This window comes from Staurois parvus, unplaced genomic scaffold (assembly GCF_062004578.1).
Source record: "Staurois parvus isolate SC_StPar_1 unplaced genomic scaffold, SC_StPar_1.0 ptg000175l, whole genome shotgun sequence".
NCBI classification, from domain to species: domain Eukaryota; kingdom Metazoa; phylum Chordata; class Amphibia; order Anura; family Ranidae; genus Staurois; species Staurois parvus.
Window position 1 is genome coordinate 4,842,235 of NW_028317971.1, and position 22,588 is coordinate 4,864,822.

Genomic DNA, 22,588 nt, shown 5'->3' on the forward strand with positions numbered 1-22,588 from the left:
CGTCCTCACCACAAAAATCATCGTTTGAACTTTGCAAATGAACATATAGACAAGCTTGATGCATTTTGGAAACAAGTTCTGTGGACCGATGAGGTTAAAATTTAACTTTTTGGCCGGAATGAGCAAAGGTACGTTTGGAAAAGAAGGGGCAGAGAATTTAATGAAAAGAACCTCTGTCCAACTGTTAAGCATGGGGTTGGATCAATCATGCTTTGGGGTTGTGTTGCAGCCAGTGGCACAGGGAACATCTCACGAGTAGAAGGAAAAATGGATTCAATAAAATTTCAGCAAATTTTGGATGGTAACTTGATGCCATCTGTGAAAAAGCTGAAGTTAAAGAGAGGCTGGCTTCTACAAATGGCCTGGACAGGAAGGGTGTAAAAGTGTCCTGACTTGAAGTAGTTAAGGTAATTGCAATTGAAAAGGGGTCACTCTTGCATCTGGAGGAAAATAAGTTTTAAGCAGAACTAATTTTTTTTTAATGCAAACATTTTGAAATTGCAAATTAAAATAGTACATGCATGCACACTTGCATAACAATGTGGCTTTTCTAGGATTCCCAGCTCCTGTGGGATAAACAGCTCAGAGGTCATGTATTTGCATAAGGGGGCTGTCAGTCACCGGGTCTCAGCCGGTGATTACTCAGTGGAACCCAGTATTGCCGAGCATCTCCGACGGGGCGGAGAACTGTTTGTAAATATTACAGTTCTCTCCCCCTGTCATCTCCTGCAAACTACTTTGCATGGCTGTGCATAGCAAAGCCATGCAAAGCAGTGTGCTTACAGTGAAGCACTAACACAGGACACAATGTAAAACGGCACACAGCACACAGTTAACCCTTTGATCGCCCCACATGTTAACCCTTTCCTGCTCAGTGCCATTAGTACAGTGTCAGTGCTTTTTATTGATCACTGTATTGGTGTCACCGGGGATGTCAGTGACACCAAGACAGTTCCCCCAGTGTCAGAATGCCCGCCACAGTCCCGCTATAAGTTGCAGATTGTCGCCATTACTAATAAAAATTAAAAACAAATCCCAGTATAAATACCGCCATTTGTAAATGATATACCTTTCACGTAAACCAGTTAATTTACATGTATTGGGATTTTTTTTTTAGCCAAGACCTATCGCAAAATACATTTTGGCTTAAATTTATGATGAAATTTGATTTTATAAATTTTTTAACTGGACATGTTTAATAGAAAAAGTCAAAAATCTTGTTTTTTTTCTCAAAATTGTCAGTCTTTTTTTTTTAGCGCAAAAAATAAAAAATGCACAGGTGATCAAATACCACCAAAAGAAAGCTCTATTCATGGGAAAAAAGGACATACATTTCATTTGGGTGCAGCTTTGCATGAATGCGCAATTGTCAGTTAAAGTAACACAGCACTGTAACGCAAAAAATGGCCTGGTCAGGAAGGGGGGTAAATCCTCTGGAGGGCAAGTGGTTAATGGACAAGGGTTTGACAAAAAGAGGGCATGGTGAGCTAGGCACTGATGTGGGGGTGGGTCATGTACTAAAAAAGGAAATAAATACTATTTAGCAGCAAGTAATACACGAAATAAAGTGCAACACTTTAACAATGTATATAAACGGCCAGGTGGGAGCTTCCCTGTGCTGAGTGGACATTCCTATACATCCTTCAGAACACATGTCTGCGTGCGGCCCCGAGGCCACACAGCAGCATGATTCTGTGATGGCAGTGTCCCTCGGACACAGCACATTACGGATTGGGATATGGGCTCTCTGATTGGCCCTCCCGATCATGTGATGGCTGTGTCCAATCACATCCATCTCAGAACGTGTCTCTGTAGCTGTTTCCCTCCACTGAGCTCTGTGAGAGCTAAGTGTGGGGGGAGTGGGGGATGCTGCCAACTGTAAAAGCTGATCTGTGTAGCTGATGATTGTATTCATCAGTTACACAGATCTGCAGCCATCCCACAGCAGTGTACCAAACACCATTTGTTCCTTTCCACATGTTAACATCTGTCAGTGTCCCACAAACATCTGTCATCATCTGCCACAGTGTACCAGTGCACAAAACAAACAGCTAATAATAACATTTTTTTAAAGTACCCCCTTCCCCCCTTGCTCACGTGCAAAGGTGAACGCACGCATTGGTGTCATACACATACGTAAACAGAGATCGCACCACACATGTGACACGAACATCAGAGTGAGAGCAATAATTCTAGCACCAGACCTCCTCTGTAACTCTAAACTGGTAACCTGTAAAGGGTTATAAAGCATTGGCTATGGAGATTTTCAAACACCATAGTTTGGCACCTTTCCATAAGCATGCACAATTTTAAAATGTGACATGTGTTGACTTATGAGGGGTTTATGTATAATCTTCATCAGCAACTGTAAATAGATATTTTTCTAACTATATGTTAACCAAATTACAAAGCTGGAAATATCAGAGCTTGGTTTGATTGCGGTGTGTTGTACATAGACATTGAAACAAGTGATCAAGTTGTAGAGATAGCTTTGTATTGTATTGGAGGAATGTTTGGTGTGTAAACATGTGCATGCCACAAGGAATGTTCTATTATATGAGAGGGGGCAACCACTAAATTAACTACCTTATCTCAGACTTTATGGGGCCCACATAACGATCTAGACCAGGCCATTTAAATCTCTTTGTTGGTATGAGGGCCACTTCAAAGTACCCTCTCTTTAGAAATGCAATGGTGATGGATATCTGGGGAATGTAGTTTTACCAGGCTATGACCTAAGGTTCCCTCCAAACTCTCAATAGTAGAGGGAATTTTGATGAGAAAGCCTGAATCCAGACGCCTCGGTGCCATGACCTGGCATATGTAATTTTATCACTAAAAGGGGAGGCTCTGGGATGGGGCTGAGTTATGCAAGCAATATGGGATGGGGAAACTGTCCAATCCTGGATGAGATGCGTCAGATATGGAAGATGGATTGGATAGTTCTACCAATCGGGATGGCCCCATGCAAGTCTATGGGAGATAAGTGTATATCAGGGTAGGTTTTGGGGGAAGACAGGAGAGAAGATACACCGATCCTGGGGGCCCCCATGCTACACCATTGGTAAATATCAGGACATTTCTCTGGCACTTATATGTATACATGATTGTCGTATGTGTTGTATGTCTTGCTGTTTGTGGGTTTAGGATTGGGTGAATCATATACATTTTGTTTCTCTTTTTCTTATTGTTAAATAGATAGATTGTGGTATGTTAGTTTAGACCTCCCTACTATTCACCAATAAATTTTGGTTGTTGTGTTAAACCTTTCACTCTTGGTCAAAGAACTCTCATTAAGGTTAATCAAATCGTATCAGAGAAATATTATATTTCATATTCCATAGATTTGGTCAACATAATTGGCGACCATGAAGGGACCCGAGACTGAGAGTATTTAATACAACAACCCCGAGATTTGCGTAATGCAAGTTAAGGTTATTGGGGTGGCTTTAAACTGAGTCAGTTTGCCGGTAATTTGGAAGGTCACAGCAGCCCTATCTAGTTAAAAAAAAAAAAATGTACCTTTTACATTTTTAAGTGGGTATTAGAAGAACTCTAAAAAGAGGGAGGATACTCCACAGAATTTTTTTTTTTTTTCTCTTCATAAATGTCCCGCAATTATACTGAAATAGTATATTAGAAGAACCATTAAAAAACGGTCAATTTAATGGGGAGGATATACTGATGGGACCATATTGTTTTTATATGATTGTTTCTTTTGGGCTTACCAAGCTTTACTTCTCTTGAATTATCGTTGGGTATTTTGTTTTTTGTAATGGTTCTATGGATAGTCAATACTTTTGTTGAGAGTATAAACTTTTTTTGTACTGCTTGTTAAAGTGTATTGTGCAACAAACAGCACTGTTTGGTAGGATTAATCTTGCTTTTTGTGCTAAGTATACAGTACTTGTGTATCTCAATAATGGAGGGAATTTTGAAAAAGGTGGCACAAGTAAAGGACAATGAGGCTATTGTTCATGCTATACAAGGATCTGCTGACCCATGGTTGCAGGCACAAAATTGGGTGGATGAAAAGATTTGTGGAAAAAAGCTAAATGCACATAAGGCAAAGTATGTACTCATTTCTGCTGCTGGCTGGATAGCAGAGCAAAACAAATCTGTTTTTCAGCAGAAGCAAAAATGGGAAGATGAGGTGGAGTTTTTAAAGGCTGAAATTGAAAATGTGAAATTTCTTGCCCAGCAGGCTTCTGTATTTAATGTAGACAGTAAGCTTATTACTAATGAAAATACAAAATTACGCAATGAGATTACGTTTGTTAAAGAATGTTTAGAGAATGCCCAGTGTGCTATACGGGAGATATGTTCCGAACGTGCAAAGGTTGACCATTCTCAATGTTTAGCTGAGATAATGTCTCTAAAGAAGCAGAGTGTTGTTGCTGCAAGTAAGGTCTATGATGGGTGTTTAGACAATTGTTTTGTAGCAGCTGTTGAAACTGACTCTGGCTTGGAAATAGAGAATGGGTCTGAGGATAATAGTAATGCAATAGCAGTGAGCACATCAGATGAGTCTGTTGTGGGTGAATGTTCCTCAGACAATGAGAGTGTAAAGTTTCAGGACTCCAGCCATTGTAATGTGTCTCAGTCATCATGTGCTCAAAGAAGGGTTTATTCAGGGAAGCCAGTTCTGAGATGTTTTGCTTGTAAAAGGTTGGGGCACATCGCACGATATTGTTTTAATGGTAGTAGTAGTAAGGAAAGGAACTCTTGGTACCCCAAAACTGCACCACGACACAAAGAAGTTTACTCTGCAAGGTGGGGCAATTCTCCCAGGCATGTAGGCCATAGTAGACAAAACCACATCTCTTTTAAAACCCAAATAACAAGGTTACAATCTGAGAATAGTCAGCTAAAGCAAGAAAGACGTCAGTTTATGGAGCAACTGAAAGAGCTGAAAATGGAGATGTCTTCATTTACACAAAGATACTACACTGGGATGAACAACCATTTTGTTGATAGTCCATAGACAGTTGGACGTGTGGTATGAGTTTTTCCAATTAAAATTCTTTTGCATGCATTAAGATTTAGCTACTGCTCTCAGAGATTTGGCCTCAGTATTTGGAACATTAATGAAGGACCTTGGCATATTTTTGTGTTTCCAAGGACAAGCCTTCATGATTTAGTTTTTTTTAAAGTCAGGTGGGAAATAAATTCCAAATTGTTTTTGTGGTGTGTATAGTTTTAGCCACCTGAAAGATAGTTGCAAGGTAAACCCTCAAGTTAGCAACTCTATGCCATTGACATGATAATGAAAAGGGAGGGAGACTGTTAGCAGCTCCATCCATATGTGTAAAAAAAAAAAAAAAACATTTTTCAACATTGTGTGTATGTATGGTTCATACAGTGTTTGGGATTCCTCTTGTGTTTTTTTTTTGTGATTTTTTTTAATTGTTATCATGTCAAAGTAGCAACATAGGTTTATTATGTTTAACATACTGCATGTTTTTGTTTTTAAAGTTAGAAGACTTTGTTTTATCTTCAACACAATGTTTAAAGGACTGGGTTAATGAACTTTTGAGAAGTTTTTGTCTTTCAGATGTTGGAGACATGTGACTGGAAGTTCTCATTTGCAAGTGAAGAACAGGATGCCATGAAAAGCTCTGTTGTGTTGATACCAACTTACACGAATTACAAAGACTTTAAACTAATGGACTCATCAATATCATTTTTTTTTCTATTTTTTTTTTTCCTTATTTTCATTATCTTTGTTTTTAAACCAGGGAGAGAGGCATTTAAACCTGACAATTATTTTAAAACCATATGTAACTATATATGTAACTCCTGAGGTGAGATGCTTCAAAATGGCTTGGCATTGCATAACTTATTAGGGGTAATATATTACTCTTTCTTTAAAATTATAAGAGGGGTGAGTGAAAGTTATCACTCCAGTCAAATTATTGAATTATTGAATAACAGAGATATTTTAGAGGCTGGTGAAGAGAGATGTAACCAGTTTCAATTTTATTTGAGCCATTATGAAGCATTCAATACCTCCAATCACAATGCAACCCTGCTAGTTGATTATATGTGCACTATTTGTGAATCAGTTTTTGAGTAAACAAAAAAAAAACAGATTCAAGTGGGGGAGTGTGTGATGTGTTGTGTGTGGTATATATATATGTGTATGTGTGTTGCACACAATATACTACATATTCACATCAAAAGAACTTGGTCCAAAGGGCACATTGTATATGTGATTTGACCATACAAGAAGTATTTATTGATAGTCCAGGGGGTAATTCATGGGAAAAGTGATGAAAGCGTGCCTAGAGATGTTGGGAGTGGAGCAAAAATCTCACATCCCATATCACCCAGAATCTTCAGGTCAGGTCGAAAGAGCCAATTGGCAGATTAAAACGATGCTAAAGAAATTTGTCCACATCAACAGTAAAAATTGGGATAATCTATTGCCTTTACTGGCCATGGCCATTCAAGCAATACCCTCATCCGCTACCCGGTTGACACCCTTTGAAGTGTTGACAGGCAGGCAGATGAGACTCCCAGAACATCTTTGGCTAGAAATGCATACCCCTACCATAGACAGACTTTCTGTGGATCAATACCTCTTAAAACTAGAAAAAGCGGTAAAGCAGATCCATGTGTTTGCAGCAGCACAAATGGGTAAGATGCAAAAGAAAGCAAAGGCGTATTATGACAAAGGGATTCGAGAATGTACTTGGGCGGTAGGAGATAGAGTCATGTTTTTAGAACTCCGTCCTCTGGACAACTGCTTAAGTCAAATATGGAAAGGGCCATTTCCCATTATTGACAAATTAAGTCCTTCAGTATATAAAATCAGAATAGATGAGGGCAAAAAGACAAGAGATAAATGGGTTCATGTGAACCAACTGAAGCTATTCCATGGAGTCAAAGACATAAACTAAAATGTTGCGTTTTCTTTCCTTTTAGAGCCATGAAGTCGATATGGATTATTCTCATGCTCCTTCTGTTCAGACTTACCATGGAAGAGGAGAATGGACCACTTATTAGTGTAATCGTTGATGAAAATCCGGTCCACTGTCAAGAGGTGGAATCCGTGTTGCTGCCAGTGGCAATTAAGGGGACTGAGGGGAAACAAGTGTCCTGGTGGAGTCCCATCAATAATCACCTAGTCTGGGTCAATGGCATTGCTGGGAATGTTATGGACTACCGGGATAGAATAATGGGTTTTCCTAATGGTTCATTGTTGATTCGAGATACACGGTTAAGTGATGCTGGAGAGTGGAAATACTCCTTTGTCATTTCAGTCCCTTTGTCCAGCAACACTCAACTATCCACTCTTCAATATGTCCCAGGAAAAGTTACCTTGTATGTATCCCCATAGGCCAAAACCCCTGCTTTTACAACCTTGACAAAAAGCTCAGCTGCAATCCCTTTTTCCTCAGAACTAACATCCTTGGACTGCCCATCACTGCAAGAGGGACCATCTAGTGGCCTAACTGCGACATCAATCCCCGGAACACTCTTTAATAATGTTAAGTTCATTCATGTGCCCGTTGTGCTTAATTTGTCCAAGTGGAACATGGCCGAATTCGGCTCATGTGCCCGGACAAATGTGTCACTATTTTATTCTTCCTTGCTGGTAGATTTGATTGCCTCCCATGCCAGCCGAACTCAGGATCCTTTTGCAGAACCAAATATCTCTCCCCAAAGGGGCATTTTCCGATCGAGAAAGTTAAATGGCTTGGACAGTCTAATTGGGTCCATCCCGGGACTTTTTGGATCGGGTATGTCAATTTGGAACCGAGCAGATTTAGCTGCGATTCGCAGACACATCGGTAATTTTGAACAGAAAGAGGGTCGGCAAGTGCTGAAACCAGTTCTGCAGGGTATTGAGGGGCTGGCAGAGGAAGAAAGGTTTACAGTTTATAATATGAATGACATTGGCCAGTTGTTTGAACGGACTCAGCAGAAAGTCAACGAAATCATAACAATAAATAGCAAAGGGCCAGGGAGAACAATATGGGCAAAGAGGTAATATGTACTGCATATGGGAACTTTGTTTTAACGAAAGTCACCAATGTTATAAGAGACATCCAAGTTGGCAAAATCCCTGACATTTTAAGAGATAAAGATCTTACCCAATGGTACTGTACTCACACTAATATTAGTGGAGGAATGAATGTACATCCAGGAGATAGATGCAAACCTTTGCCAGTCTCCACAATTAGGAATCTAGGGTTAGTGACATCACACCCAAATAGAGGTCCGTTGGATTGCCTGAAGAGCCAGTCACCGTGTGCCTACCGTGACCTCCTATACATATCCTTCACCATGTCACTGCCAGTGTTCCATCCTCAAGATGACTACTTCGACAAAATGGCGTCGGTACACTCCCTTGGGTACCTTGAGAATGACGTGTACAAAGAAAGGTTGCACCTCCCTGAAATGCTCATTCATGTCCAAGAGGGATGGAAAGCACCTCACACTGCCCGCTGCACTGTCAAAGAGAATAGGTACCTATGTCGTTGTGATGTGTTTGAAATCGACACTTCGGTCTGTGGTCTGAGCAATGACCAGGATCCCACAACAGAAGAATCCAGGGAGCCTCATTTGCAAAGCCCACGCCAAGCCAACCAAGAAACTAGTCCCAGTGAGATGGAAGCCAACTGCCCGGTGAAGTTGATGAAATAGAGAGCACCAAGAACAAAGGTCACCTACAACATGGATGGACTGTATTGTGTTGTTACCAATCATAAGACATTCCTCTATGGGGGTCAGTCATGTCCAATACCCTATCCAAATTTTTGCTTCGTTCCACACGAGTACACTATTATTGGGGAAACCGTAGTAACTCCAATACCACAGCTGAATAAAGATTATGTTGTAGATAGTGCCCCCGATGTCCAAGATCCTACACCATACATACCCTATTTTGATATTAAAATTGATAAACTGTCAGTAAACCTTCACAATCTACTCGCAAGGAAGGATACACATATAATACAAATTAGTAACAATATGGTAAAGACGGGAAAACAGTTAAATGAACTTTTACATGATGGGGATTTTAGCTTAGTTACCACTAGGACCTGGGTGGAGATAGGAATAAAAGTTCTCCTTGTGTTACAGGGTGGGTTACTGTTCATCATGTTGGTTATGGTAATATATCTGAGTAGACTTTTAAGATGGCAGAGGGAGAAACTCAAATTGCTAATGGAGATTAGACATAAACAGTTACTTGAATAGCGTGAGTGTGGCCTAGCCTCACTGGCCACAAGGGGGGATCTGTTGACTTATGAGGGGTTTATGTATAATCTTCATCAGCAACTGTAAATAGATATTTTTCTAACTATATGTTAACCAAATTACAAAGCTGGAAATATCAGAGCTTGGTTTGATTGCGGTGTGTTGTACATAGACATTGAAACAAGTGATAAAGTTGTAGAGATAGCTTTGTATTGTATTGGAGGAATGTTTGGTGTGTAAACATGTGCATGCCACAAGGAATGTTCTATTATATGAGAGGGGGCAACCACTAAATTAACTACCTTATCTCAGACTTTATAGGGCCCACATAACGATCTAGACCAGGCCATTTAAATCTCTTTGTTGGTATGAGGGCCACTTCAAAGTACCCTCTCTTTAGAAATGCAATGGTGATGGATATCTGGGGAATGTAGTTTTACCAGGCTATGACCTAAGGTTCCCTCCAAACTCTCAATAATGGAGGGAATTTTGATGAGAAAGCCTGAATCCAGACGCCTCGGTGCCATGACCTGGCATATGTAATTTTATCACTAAAAGGGGAGGCTCTGGGATGGGGCTGAGTTATGTAAGCAATATGGGATGGGGAAACTGTCCAATCCTGGATGAGATGCGTCAGATATGGAAGATGGATTGGATAGTTCTACCAATCGGGATGGCCCCATGCAAGTCTATGGGAGATAAGTGTATATCAGGGTAGGTTTTGGGGGAAGACAGGAGAGAAGATACACCGATCCTGGGGGCCCCCATGCTACACCATTGGTAAATATCAGGACATTTCTCTGGCACTTATATGTATACATGATTTTCGTATGTGTTGTCTGTCTTGCTGTTTGTGGGTTTAGGATTGGGTGAATCATATACATTTTGTTTCTCTTTTTCTTATTGTTAAATAGATAGATTGTGGTATGTTAGTTTAGACCTCCCTACTATTCACCAATAAATTTTGGTTGTTGTGTTAAACCTTTCACTCTTGGTCAAAGAACTCTCATTAAGGTTAATCAAATCGTATCAGAGAAATATTATATTTCATATTCCATAGATTTGGTCAACAACATGTTTGGTATCTATTTACTCGGTGAAACACCATATTTTCTATTTTACCAAAAAATGTGGGTATTATATTGTGTTTGTGTGCATAAAAATTATTTAAAGTCCTCACTATTAGTAATATAACTAAAGATGAAAATTAAATATATAACAATATATTTTGTAGAGAAATTTCATACCCCTGAATAGTATAAATGAATCAGATATTATATGTGCCATAATCCATTAAAAATCACTATCTGCAAACAACTATCAAAAATACAGTGATAATGCAACTTTCCACATATAAAGTGCAATAGTGCAGTTAATAAGTATATGTATTGTCCATATACATAAACAATGATGAACAGTTCATGAGCGAGTTGTTTGATTTATTTTACTCTCTTTTCCTTACATCTTTCAGAGTTTGTAAATAAAGAACCCTCAGACAATCCCCCCCCCAAAAAAAAAATTAAGTTGTGCCTTTTTGTGAGATTGTGCAAATTTGAAGGTAATCAAAAGTGTACATGAGCAAATTACTCTACAAATCTGGAGGTTATCTTTTTATTTATAACTTTCAGAGTTTGTAAAAGACAGCAAAGACCGGTAGAATAAAAAGAGGGTGCTACTGATTTTTTAGGTCCAACAACAATTGCACAAATGTCTATCAAAACAATATTTTCACAAAAAATACACTAAAATCAATATTAGCAGACACAAGCACAGCAAAACTTACACAATTCTGGCTAAATTCCCAATAAATCTAAACGATACATTTTGGGTTGGTGGCTTTTTGCAGAATGATGAACATTGAAGGTATGCAAAATTGAAAAGCCCTGAGCAGCCCAGTTTGTGTTCAGGATGTGAGATTACATGTGTACAGCCAAAGTATCTGTCAGCCTGACATTGTTTTGTACAGACTGCTGCCTGCATTCTGAGTGTGAATTAAGTCTTGGGGCTCATTCACATTGGTGCTGTAGCCTGTACAGTGGTTTGTTTATAACAGGGCTGAAAAAGGCTGAAATTCAATTTTTTTCTGATCTTTCCTGGATCACTATTCAAAACTACGCACTTCTTCAGCCTCTTCTCGTTGTACTCAGGGATAGAAACATTTCTTACTGCTGGGGATTCTCTTTCAGCCTCACTGCCTGATCTGATAGCAAATCTGCTACCATCTGCTCTGAAGATCTTTTCCTCTTCTGTTAGACTCTGAACATGCCCAAAGCTTCTGAGCTTGGATTACCTTCCTGCCATGACCATCCACAAGGTAATCATTGCCATCACAGAAGTCTCGCAGAAGCCAGCATTCCTTTAGTCCCCACCAACAGCAATGTCTGAGTTTGATCTCTTGTGAGTTGAACTCCCAACCCTTGGTAGGCCTCTTTCACTCCTAACCCTGCTGATAGACACCTACCCTGTATAGATAATCACAACTCATCCTTCATGGGCCATTCATCTAGTCCACTCTCCCCAGAACAGTAGCTGAACCATTATGTTATACTTTTGCTTTATAATGTGTCCTTCATATACTCCATTGCTTCTCTTATTAGCCTCCTAGGTTTTAGCATGCATAAGGCAGAGTGTCTTGCATCTAAGTACTAATGATTGTACCAAACCTCCTTGTATCTCTTACCTTACTCAGAGTTGGACACCCATATGAGTTTTTTTCACAGCTTCCCGAATTCTCCGTAGTGAAGGAAATCATTTACTGATCAATATTATTTGTATTGACTGTTCTCACAGTTCTGTTGTCTCCATTTGTTATCCTGATGTTGTTACCTACCTTTCTTTTCTTCTTCTCTCTAACTTTGCCAACCCTCCCCATGCGACTGAGTAGATGGAATTCCAAGAACACAGAGTGGCAGAATGCAAATACTGGCTTTTAACTTCTTTCATGCCCAAGACACATATAGCAGCAGGTTCTAGATGACCAAAATTGTAGACTAATTTTTGATGATGATCAGCTGTCATGGAAAAACACACACCATGGGGCCTTGTCCATCAATGACATGCTGCTTAAGTTTAATAGGAAGTAACATATTTTGTCTCAAGAACTTACGCAGTCACAGGCAGCTATAATGTTTCTACACGAAACTCATTACACCATCAGGAGTCATTTTACACTTCTTTCAAAGATCCACATGCCCATGCAGCCTCCCTGTTTAGCAAGAAAAATCCAGGGGTGGCTCTTCTGCCTAAAGACAATTGCCCCTTCACACTTTCTTTTTTTACAACTGATCCACAGGGACAATATACAATTTTACACAATACATGGGGTTCCTCTTTGATCACCTTCTAGAATGGTTATGCCTCAATGCAAACCAGATCTCTTTCCTCCACAATCCTTTATAACAGCTGCCAATCTCCCCCTTGACCAACCTATTCATCTGAGAAGATTTTAATATGCCTTCCTCAGCGACCTAGGACCCCCATGGGTGTACTGTTTTCTTCCCCTCTATGTGTAGCCTCGCACAATGCTTCTGACCATTCATTATTCAGTTTTCCCTTTATGCATGGAGGGTGCATCATCCATTAGAAAACAATTCTCTTTCCATTACAACTCCCACCAGCCACATACCAAAATAGATTACTTTTTAGTTAACCTGCCATTGCTTCTTCTTTTTTCCACCCTGAGACATTAACCTCATTGCATGGTTGAACCATGCCCCAATTAAATTTTCTCTCTTTCTCTTGACCCCCCACTTTCCAAGAGTAACTATACTTCAAAATGGACATACTAAATGGCAATTGTTAGACATACTCTCCCATTACTTTTCTAAGAGAGTGAAGAAAATTCCCTATTAATGGTAGTAAGGAATGCCCATCATTGGTATTAGGGGGAGTAATAGTTTCCCATCATTGTTATCAATAGGAGAAATAATGCCCCATCATTGGTGTCAGTGGATGGAATAGTACCCGATCATTGGTGTCGGTGGGAGGAATAGTGCCCAATTATTGGCGTCAGTGGGAGGAATAGTGTCACATCATTAGTGTCAGTGGGATAAATAGTGCCCCATCATTGGTATTAGTGAGAGGAATAGTGCCCTGTCATTGATGTCAGTAGGAGGAATAGTGTCTCATCATTGGTGTCAGTAGGATGAATAGTGCCCCATCATTGATATTAGTGAGAGGAATAGTGCCCTATTGTCAGTAGGAGGAATAGTGTCTCATCATTGGTGACAGAGGGAGGAATAGTGCCTCATCATTGATGTCAGTGGGAGGAATAGTGTCTCATCATTGGTGATAGAGGGAGGAATAGTGCCTCATCATTGGTGGCAGAGGGAGGAATAGTGCCTCATCATTGGTGGCAGAGGGAGGAATAGTGCCTCATCATTGGTGTCAGTGGGAGGAATAGTGTCCCATTATTGGTGTTGATTAAAGGAATAGTGCCCCATTGTTAGTGTCAGTGTAATGAACTAAGCCCTACTATTTCTGACAATGGGGGGAATAATGCCTCAATGGCCTGGTAAAACCAAGCAAATGGCCTCATCCACCCCCCAGGCCACAGTGTGGAGACCACTGCTATATAACCTAATTATAAAGCTCAGAACATGATTTCTAATATAGAACAGCACTACAATGAATGTATCGAACAAATATTTTAACCCCATAAATTGAGATGAGAATAAACACAAAAAAAGACAATGAAAAGTAAATAATAATTGACAATAATAAAAAATGAACAAATACATAAACAGTATCCCGAAAAAACACTCCCAAAATTAGTTCAGTTATTCATAAGTGATCATCCAAATATATATATATATATGTATATACTTAAATTTGTACTTAAGTTCTTATTAGATGTAAGCAAAGCAAACAAAGAATCTAATGAATCTTCAAATAAGATCACCACTGATCCATTGTGTTCCCTTCACCATGCAATAGGAAATGCATTTACTGATATAACATGCCTGTCTTATCTCAAGACAGGCAAAAATAGATTGATACTGCACTACTTGCAAACAGGACAGCTCTGGGCTCCAGGGATTTTGTATGGATTGTCATCACAGAAAAAAGGCTTTACATAGTGTGATATTGTTTCATCAAAGCATTTATTATAATTAGAGATGAGCGAATCGAAGTATCCGAAGTGGAATTCGAGTCGAATATCTGAAAAATTTCGATTCGTGCCGAATCCGAAAAATAGCCTAATTCGGACGCGCGAATCGAAATTTTTCAGAAAATGGCGGCTGACATGTGCGGCGACGGAGCGGGGATGTCTGGGAAGGCGCGCAGACAAGGCGCGCTGACCCATAATGCATGCCTCAACTACATGTGATCGCATCAGCCTATCAGCAGCCAGCCAGCCAGCACTGTGTAATGGTCGAGCTATAAATAGCGGCCATTTTGGAATTCTTCATTTGCCTGCAGTTATTGAACAGAGGCAGACCGCTCTGTACTAGGGACAGGGACAGAGTTAGGGCCACAGAAACGATAATTGGGGACAGAGAAAAGTTACTTAGGGACAGAGAACCATTACTCAGGGACACAGACTTGTTAATGAGGGCCACAGAATCGTTATTTAGGGACAAAGAAACGCTAGTTAGGGCCACAGAATTCATAATCAGGGACAGACAGAATTGTTACTCAGTGCCAGAGAATTGTTACTTAGGGCCACAGAAACGTTATTAGGGCCACAGAATTGTTACTCAGGGACAGACAGAATTGTTACTGAGTGCCAGAGAATTGTTACTCAGGGACAGACAGAATTGTTACTGAGTGCCAGAGAATTGTTACTTAGGGCCACAGAAACTTTAATTAGGGCCACAGAATTTTTACTCAGGGACAGACAGAATTGTTACTGAGTGCCAGAGAATTGTTACTCAGGGACAGACAGAATTGTTACTGAGTGCCAGAGAATTGTTACTTAGGGCCACAGAAACTTTACTTAGGGCCACAGAATTTTTACTCAGGGACAGACAGAATTGTTACTGAGTGCCAGAGAATTGTTACTCAGGGACAGACAGAATTGTTACTGAGTGCCAGAGAATTGTTACTTAGGGCCACAGAAACTTTACTTAGGGCCACAGAATTGTTACTCGCACAGACACAGAATTGTTACTCGCACAGACACAGAATTGTTACTGAAGGCCACAGAACTGTTACTTAGGGCCACAGAATTGTTACTCGCACAGACACAGAATTGTTACTCGCACAGACACAGAACTGTTACTGAGGGCCACAGAACTGTTACTTAGGGACAAAGAAACGCTAGTTAGGGCCACAGAATTGTTACTCAGGGACAGACAGAATTGTTACTGAGTGCCAGAGAATTGTTACTCAGGGACAGACAGAATTGTTACTGAGTGCCAGAGAATTGTTACTTAGGGCCACAGAAACTTTAATTAGGGCCACAGAATTTTTACTCAGGGACAGACAGAATTGTTACTGAGTGCCAGAGAATTGTTACTCAGGGACAGACAGAATTGTTACTGAGTGCCAGAGAATTGTTACTCAGGGCCACAGAAACTTTACTTAGGGCCAGAGAATTTTTACTCAGGGACAGACAGAATTGTTACTGAGTGCCAGAGAATTTTTACTCAGGGACAGACAGAATTGTTACTGAGTGCCAGAGAATTGTTACTTAGGGCCACAGAAACTTTACTTAGGGCCACAGAATTGTTACTCGCACAGACACAGAATTGTTACTCGCACAGACACAGAATTGTTACTGAAGGCCACAGAACTGTTACTTAGGGCCACAGAATTGTTACTCGCACAGACACAGAATTGTTACTCGCACAGACACAGAACTGTTACTGAGGGCCACAGAACTGTTACTTAGGGACAAAGAAACGCTAGTTAGGGCCACAGAATTCATACTCAGGGACAGACAGAATTGTTACGGAGTGCCAGAGAATTGTTACTCAGGGACAGACAGAATTGTTACGGAGTGCCAGAGAATTGTTACTCAGGGACAGACAGAATTGTTACTGAGTGCCAGAGAATTGTTACTTAGGGCCACAGAAACTTTAATTAGGGCCACAGAATTTTTACTCAGGGACAGACAGAATTGTTACTGAGTGCCAGAGAATTGTTACTCAGGGACAGACAGAATTGTTACCGAGTGCCAGAGAATTGTTACTCAGGGACAGACAGAATTGTTAATGAGTGCCAGAGAATTGTTACTTAGGGCCACAGAAACTTTAATTAGGGCCACAGAATTTTTACTCAGGGACAGACAGAATTGTTACTGAGTGCCAGAGAATTGTTACTCAGGGACAGACAGAATTGTTACCGAGTGCCAGAGAATTGTTACTCAGGGACAGACAGAATTGTTACTGAGTGCCAGAGAATTGTTACTTAGGGCCACAGAAACTTTCATTAGGGCCACAGAATTTTTACTCAGGGACAGACAGAATTGTTACTGAGTGCCAGAGAATTGTTACTCAGGGACAGAGAGAATTGTTACTGAGTGCCAGAGAATTGTTACTTAGGGCCACAGAAACTTTAATTAGGCCCACAGAATTTTTACTCAGGGACAGACAGAATTGTTACTGAGTGCCAGAGAATTGTTACTCAGGGACAGACAGAATTGTTACCGAGTGCCAGAGAATTGTTACTCAGGGACAGACAGAATTGTTACTGAGTGCCAGAGAATTGTTACTTAGGGCCACAGAAACTTTAATTAGGGCCACAGAATTTTTACTCAGGGACAGACAGAATTGTTACGGAGTGCCAGAGAATTGTTACTCAGGGACAGACAGAATTGTTACGGAGTGCCAGAGAATTGTTACTCAGGGCCACAGAAACTTTACTTAGGGCCAGAGAATTTTTACTCAGGGACAGACAGAATTGTTACTGAGTGCCAGAGAATTGTTACTCAGGGACAGACAGAATTGTTACGGAGTGCCAGAGAATTGTTACTCAGGGACAGACAGAATTGTTACTGAGTGCCAGAGAATTGTTACTTAGGGCCACAGAAACTTTAATTAGGGCCACAGAATTTTTACTCAGGGACAGACAGAATTGTTACTGAGTGCCAGAGAATTGTTACTCAGGGACAGACAGAATTGTTACCGAGTGCCAGAGAATTGTTACTCAGGGACAGACAGAATTGTTACTGAGTGCCAGAGAATTGTTACTTAGGGCCACAGAAACTTTAATTAGGGCCACAGAATTTTTACTCAGGGACAGACAGAATTGTTACTGAGTGCCAGAGAATTGTTACTCAGGGACAGACAGAATTGTTACGGAGTGCCAGAGAATTGTTACTCAGGGCCACAGAAACTTTACTTAGGGCCAGAGAATTTTTACTCAGGGACAGACAGAATTGTTACTGAGTGCCAGAGAATTGTTACTCAGGGACAGACAGAATTGTTACGGAGTGCCAGATAATTGTTACTCAGGGCCCCAGAAACTTTACTTAGGGCCACAGAATTTTTACTCAGGGACAGACAGAATTGTTACTGAGTGCCAGAGAATTGTTACTCAGGGACAGACAGAATTGTTACTGAGTGCCAGAGAATTGTTACTCAGGGACAGACAGAATTGTTACTGAGTGCCAGATAATTGTTACTCAGGGCCCCAGAAACTTTACTTAGGGCCACAGAATTTTTACTCAGGGACAGACAGAATTGTTACTGAGTGCCAGAGAATTGTTACTCAGGGACAGACAGAATTGTTACTGAGTGCCAGAGAATTGTTACTTAGGGCCACAGAAACTTGAATTAGGGCCACAGAATTTTTACTCAGGGACAGACAGAATTGTTACTGAGTGCCAGAGAATTGTTACTCAGGGACAGACAGAATTGTTACGGAGTGCCAGAGAATTGTTACTCAGGGACAGACAGAATTGTTACTGAGTGCCAGAGAATTGTTACTTAGGGCCACAGAAACTTTAATTAGGGCCACAGAATTTTTACTCAGGGACAGACAGAATTGTTACTGAGTGCCAGAGAATTGTTACTCAGGGACAGACAGAATTGTTACCGAGTGCCAGAGAATTGTTACTCAGGGACAGACAGAATTGTTACTGAGTGCCAGAGAATTGTTACTTAGGGCCACAGAAACTTTAATTAGGGCCACAGAATTTTTACTCAGGGACAGACAGAATTGTTACGGAGTGCCAGAGAATTGTTACTCAGGGACAGACAGAATTGTTACGGAGTGCCAGAGAATTGTTACTCAGGGCCACAGAAACTTTACTTAGGGCCACAGAATTTTTACTCAGGGACAGACAGAATTGTTACTGAGTGCCAGAGAATTGTTACTCAGGGACAGACAGAATTGTTACGGAGTGCCAGAGAATTGTTACTCAGGGACAGACAGAATTGTTACTGAGTGCCAGAGAATTGTTACTTAGGGCCACAGAAACTTTAATTAGGGCCACAGAATTTTTACTCAGGGACAGACAGAATTGTTACTGAGTGCCAGAGAATTGTTACTCAGGGACAGACAGAATTGTTACGGAGTGCCAGAGAATTGTTACTCAGGGACAGACAGAATTGTTACTGAGTGCCAGAGAATTGTTACTTAGGGCCACAGAAACTTTAATTAGGGCCACAGAATTTTTACTCAGGGACAGACAGAATTGTTACTGAGTGCCAGAGAATTGTTACTCAGGGACAGACAGAATTGTTACGGAGTGCCAGAGAATTGTTACTCAGGGCCACAGAAACTTTACTTAGGGCCAGAGAATTTTTACTCAGGGACATACAGAATTGTTACTGAGTGCCAGAGAATTGTTACTCAGGGACAGACAGAATTGTTACGGAGTGCCAGAGAATTGTTACTTAGGGCCACAGAAACTTTAATTAGGGCCACAGAATTTTTACTCAGGGACAGACAGAATTGTTACTGAGTGCCAGAGAATTGTTACTCAGGGACAGACAGAATTGTTACGGAGTGCCAGAGAATTGTTACTCAGGGCCACAGAAACTTTACTTAGGGCCAGAGAATTTTTACTCAGGGACAGACAGAATTGTTACTGAGTGCCAGAGAATTGTTACTCAGGGACAGACAGAATTGTTACGGAGTGCCAGATAATTGTTACTCAGGGCCCCAGAAACTTTACTTAGGGCCACAGAATTTTTACTCAGGGACAGACAGAATTGTTACTGAGTGCCAGAGAATTGTTACTCAGGGACAGACAGAATTGTTACTGAGTGCCAGAGAATTGTTACTTAGGGCCACAGAAACTTTACTTAGGGCCACAGAATTGTTTCTCGCACAGACACAGAATTGTTACTCGCACAGACACAGAATTGTTACTGAGGGCCACAGAACTGTTACTTGGGGCCACAGAAACGTTAATCAGGGACACAGAATTGTTACTGAGGGCCACAGAACTGTTACTTAGGGCCACAGAATTGTTACTCGCACAGACACAGAATTGTTACTCAGGGACACAGAATTGTTACTCAGGGACACATAATCGTTTAATTAAAGAGTATGTCAGACAACATGCAGAGGAGTGGCAGAGGAGGCAATGTTTTAGGAGTGAGCAGACGTGGCAGCAGAGGAAGGGGTCGAGGCAGCACTATTCGCAGCCAGAGGCCAGTGCTCCCGGTGTCATCCAGCGGTCGTGTCTCCACCGACAACCCTGCCGTCGTCGATTGGTTGGCTCGGTCGTCTTCCTCTTCCCAGGTCACCTCTGACACCTACAGCCAACGGTCGGTGGGTACGTCAGACACAACCGTTAGTTGGCATGGCCCGGGACCAAGCCCACTGAAATCACGTGTCCTCTACCTGCCCCTGTCCTTTGGTGTTCCCTCACCAAGCGAAGTATCGCATGCTGTGGGCTCAGCCCCACTGTACAGTGAGGAAGAGCTAACAGAGGGCGGTCAGGAACGGGGGGAGACATCCGCCTTTTCAGCAGCCAGGCGAAGAAGTAGTGGCGAGGAGAGTGGCTCGGTAGCCGGTCTAGAGACAGGTCTGTCTCCTGACCCAGACGCAGCCGAGGGGGCTAGTAGTGAGGCGGAGACCCTACTTGATGATGAGGAGGTTGATCGCACTTGGCAGCCTCGTCGTCATCAGGCAATTTCTTCCGCATCATCAGGAGAAGAGGGTGGCAGCTTGGCAGCGAGCAAAACAGTCGGTGGGTTGCCCAGGAGACAGCAGCAGGGTCGCAGCAGTGTCAGTGGAGCCAAACGGCCACGGAGTAGAGCACCAGCTCCACTGCAGCCTACCACCACGGCCAGTAGTGGTGCCGGTGTGCACGGAGGAAGCAGCAGTCAGCCAGTGAGGAGTATCGGGGGCAAAGTTTCCTACTCGGCGGTGTGGCAATTTTTCGTCAAGCCGCCCGAGGAAGTAAACGTAGCCGTATGTCGACTATGTGGCCAGAAAGTCAAGCGTGGCCAGGGGGCCCATGTTGGGACTACAGCGTTGCGGCAGCATATGCAGCGTCGCCATTTGGTGGCCTGGGAAAACCGTGATAAAGATACGGCGGTTCTGCCCGCCCCAGCCCCCGCTCCATCAACCGCTCCGTTACTTGCTCCGTCACCCGACGTCAATCGCCCTCCATCAGCCAGTCAAGGCTCCAACACCTCTGCTGAGGGGAGTTGTCGCTCGTTGGCATCTTCCGCTCGTTCAGATGCTCCTTCTCCTGCTACTCCTCTTCACGGATTCCGTCAGCAGTCTTTCTTGGAATCCGTTTCCAAGAGACAACAGTTTGCGAGCACGCACCCGACGGTGCAAAAGCTGAACGTCCTCCTGTCCAAGTTGCTGGTGCTGCAGTCCCTCCCTTTCCAAGTGGTGGACTCAGCACCTTTCAGAGAAATGATGGCTTGTGCCGCGCCGCGGTGGAGAGTGCCAAGCCGTCATTTCTTCGCCAAAAAGGCAGTGCCAGCCCTGCATTCACATGTAGAAGACATGGTGGGCCAGTCTTTGAGCATGTCGGTCTCTGCCAAAGTGCACGGCAGCGCCGACGTGTGGAGCTGTAACTACGGTCAGGGACAGTACATGTCATTTACGGCCCACTGGGTGAACGTGGTGCCGTCACAGCCGCACCAGCAACTTGGACAGGTCACGCCGCTTTTGCCTCCACGTTTGCACGTCCTTGGTCCGGCAAAGATGTCCGCCTCTACCACCTCTTCTTCCGCCGTGTCCTCAGCCGCCACCCCCGTGCCAAGTCCCATTACCCGACCGGCATATCACATGTGCAGGGCGCAACGGTGTCACGCTGTTCTGCACCTGGTATGCCTTGGCGAACGTAGTCACACAGGGGAGGAACTTCTGAGTGTAATGAACAGAGAAATCGACAGATGGCTGTCTCCGCGCAAACTGAAAATCGGAACCATGTTGACCGACAACGGAAAGAACATGGTGTCTGCTCTGCGTCAAGGAAGGTTGTGCCATGCGCCATGCATGGCTCACGTGTTCAATCTGGTTGTCAAGCGGTTCTTAAAATCCACCATCCCACTGCAAGACATCCTTAAAATGTCACGTAAACTTTGCATGCATTTCAGCCATTCCTACACCGCAAAGCACACCCTCCTTGAGCTGCAGCGGCAGAACGGAATTCCACAGCATCGCCTGATCTGCGACGTTGCAACAAGGTGGAATTCAACACTACACATGTTAGACCGCCTTTACGAACAGCGAAAGGCCATCACCGATTTCCTGATGTTACAAGCGGATAAAGGTACTCCCCTGTGTAACTTAGATGTCAGCCATTGGCAGCTCATGCGTGACACCTGCCGCTTGCTCAGGCCCTTTGAGGAGGCCACGCTATTCGTGAGTCGGCAGGACTATGGGATGAACGACGTCATTCCTCTGTTGCACGTCCTTGAACAAATGCTGTTAACAATGGCTGGTCAGGGTGCGGTAGACGTGGCGCACAGATCTCAACGCCACATGACCCCTGTGGGGGCAGGACAGGAAGAAGAGGAGGAGGTAGAGGAGGACATTTGTGCTCAGGAATTATTGAGTGAAATGGGTGGTTTTTCCACTCAGCGGACAGGAGTGGAGGAGCAGGAGCATCTGGTAGAGGAGGAGGAGGAGGAGACAGAGGACCCAGACGCACCGTGGCAGTATGCTGTGGAGATGGAGGCAGGGAGTCCCTCGCATTCCTTGGCACAAATGGCCCATAGCATGCTCGGTTGCTTGCGTAGCGACAGCCGAATAATAACCATCAGACAGAGGGATGACTTTTGGCTGTCCACCTTGTTGGACCCTCGCTACCGTTCCAAAATGGTGGCCTTTTTCACACCTGCTGAGAGGGAGGCCAAAATAACGTACTATAAAAACCACCTATGTAGTCAGTTGGTCTCTGCCTTTGTGCGCCAACGTCCATCCTCAGACACTGTGGGCCCTGTGCGCTCACGTTCCGCTGCCATGGCAGCAGGGGAGGGGTGGGGTGGTAGGAGCAGTGGCAGCTCCACCAGCAGCA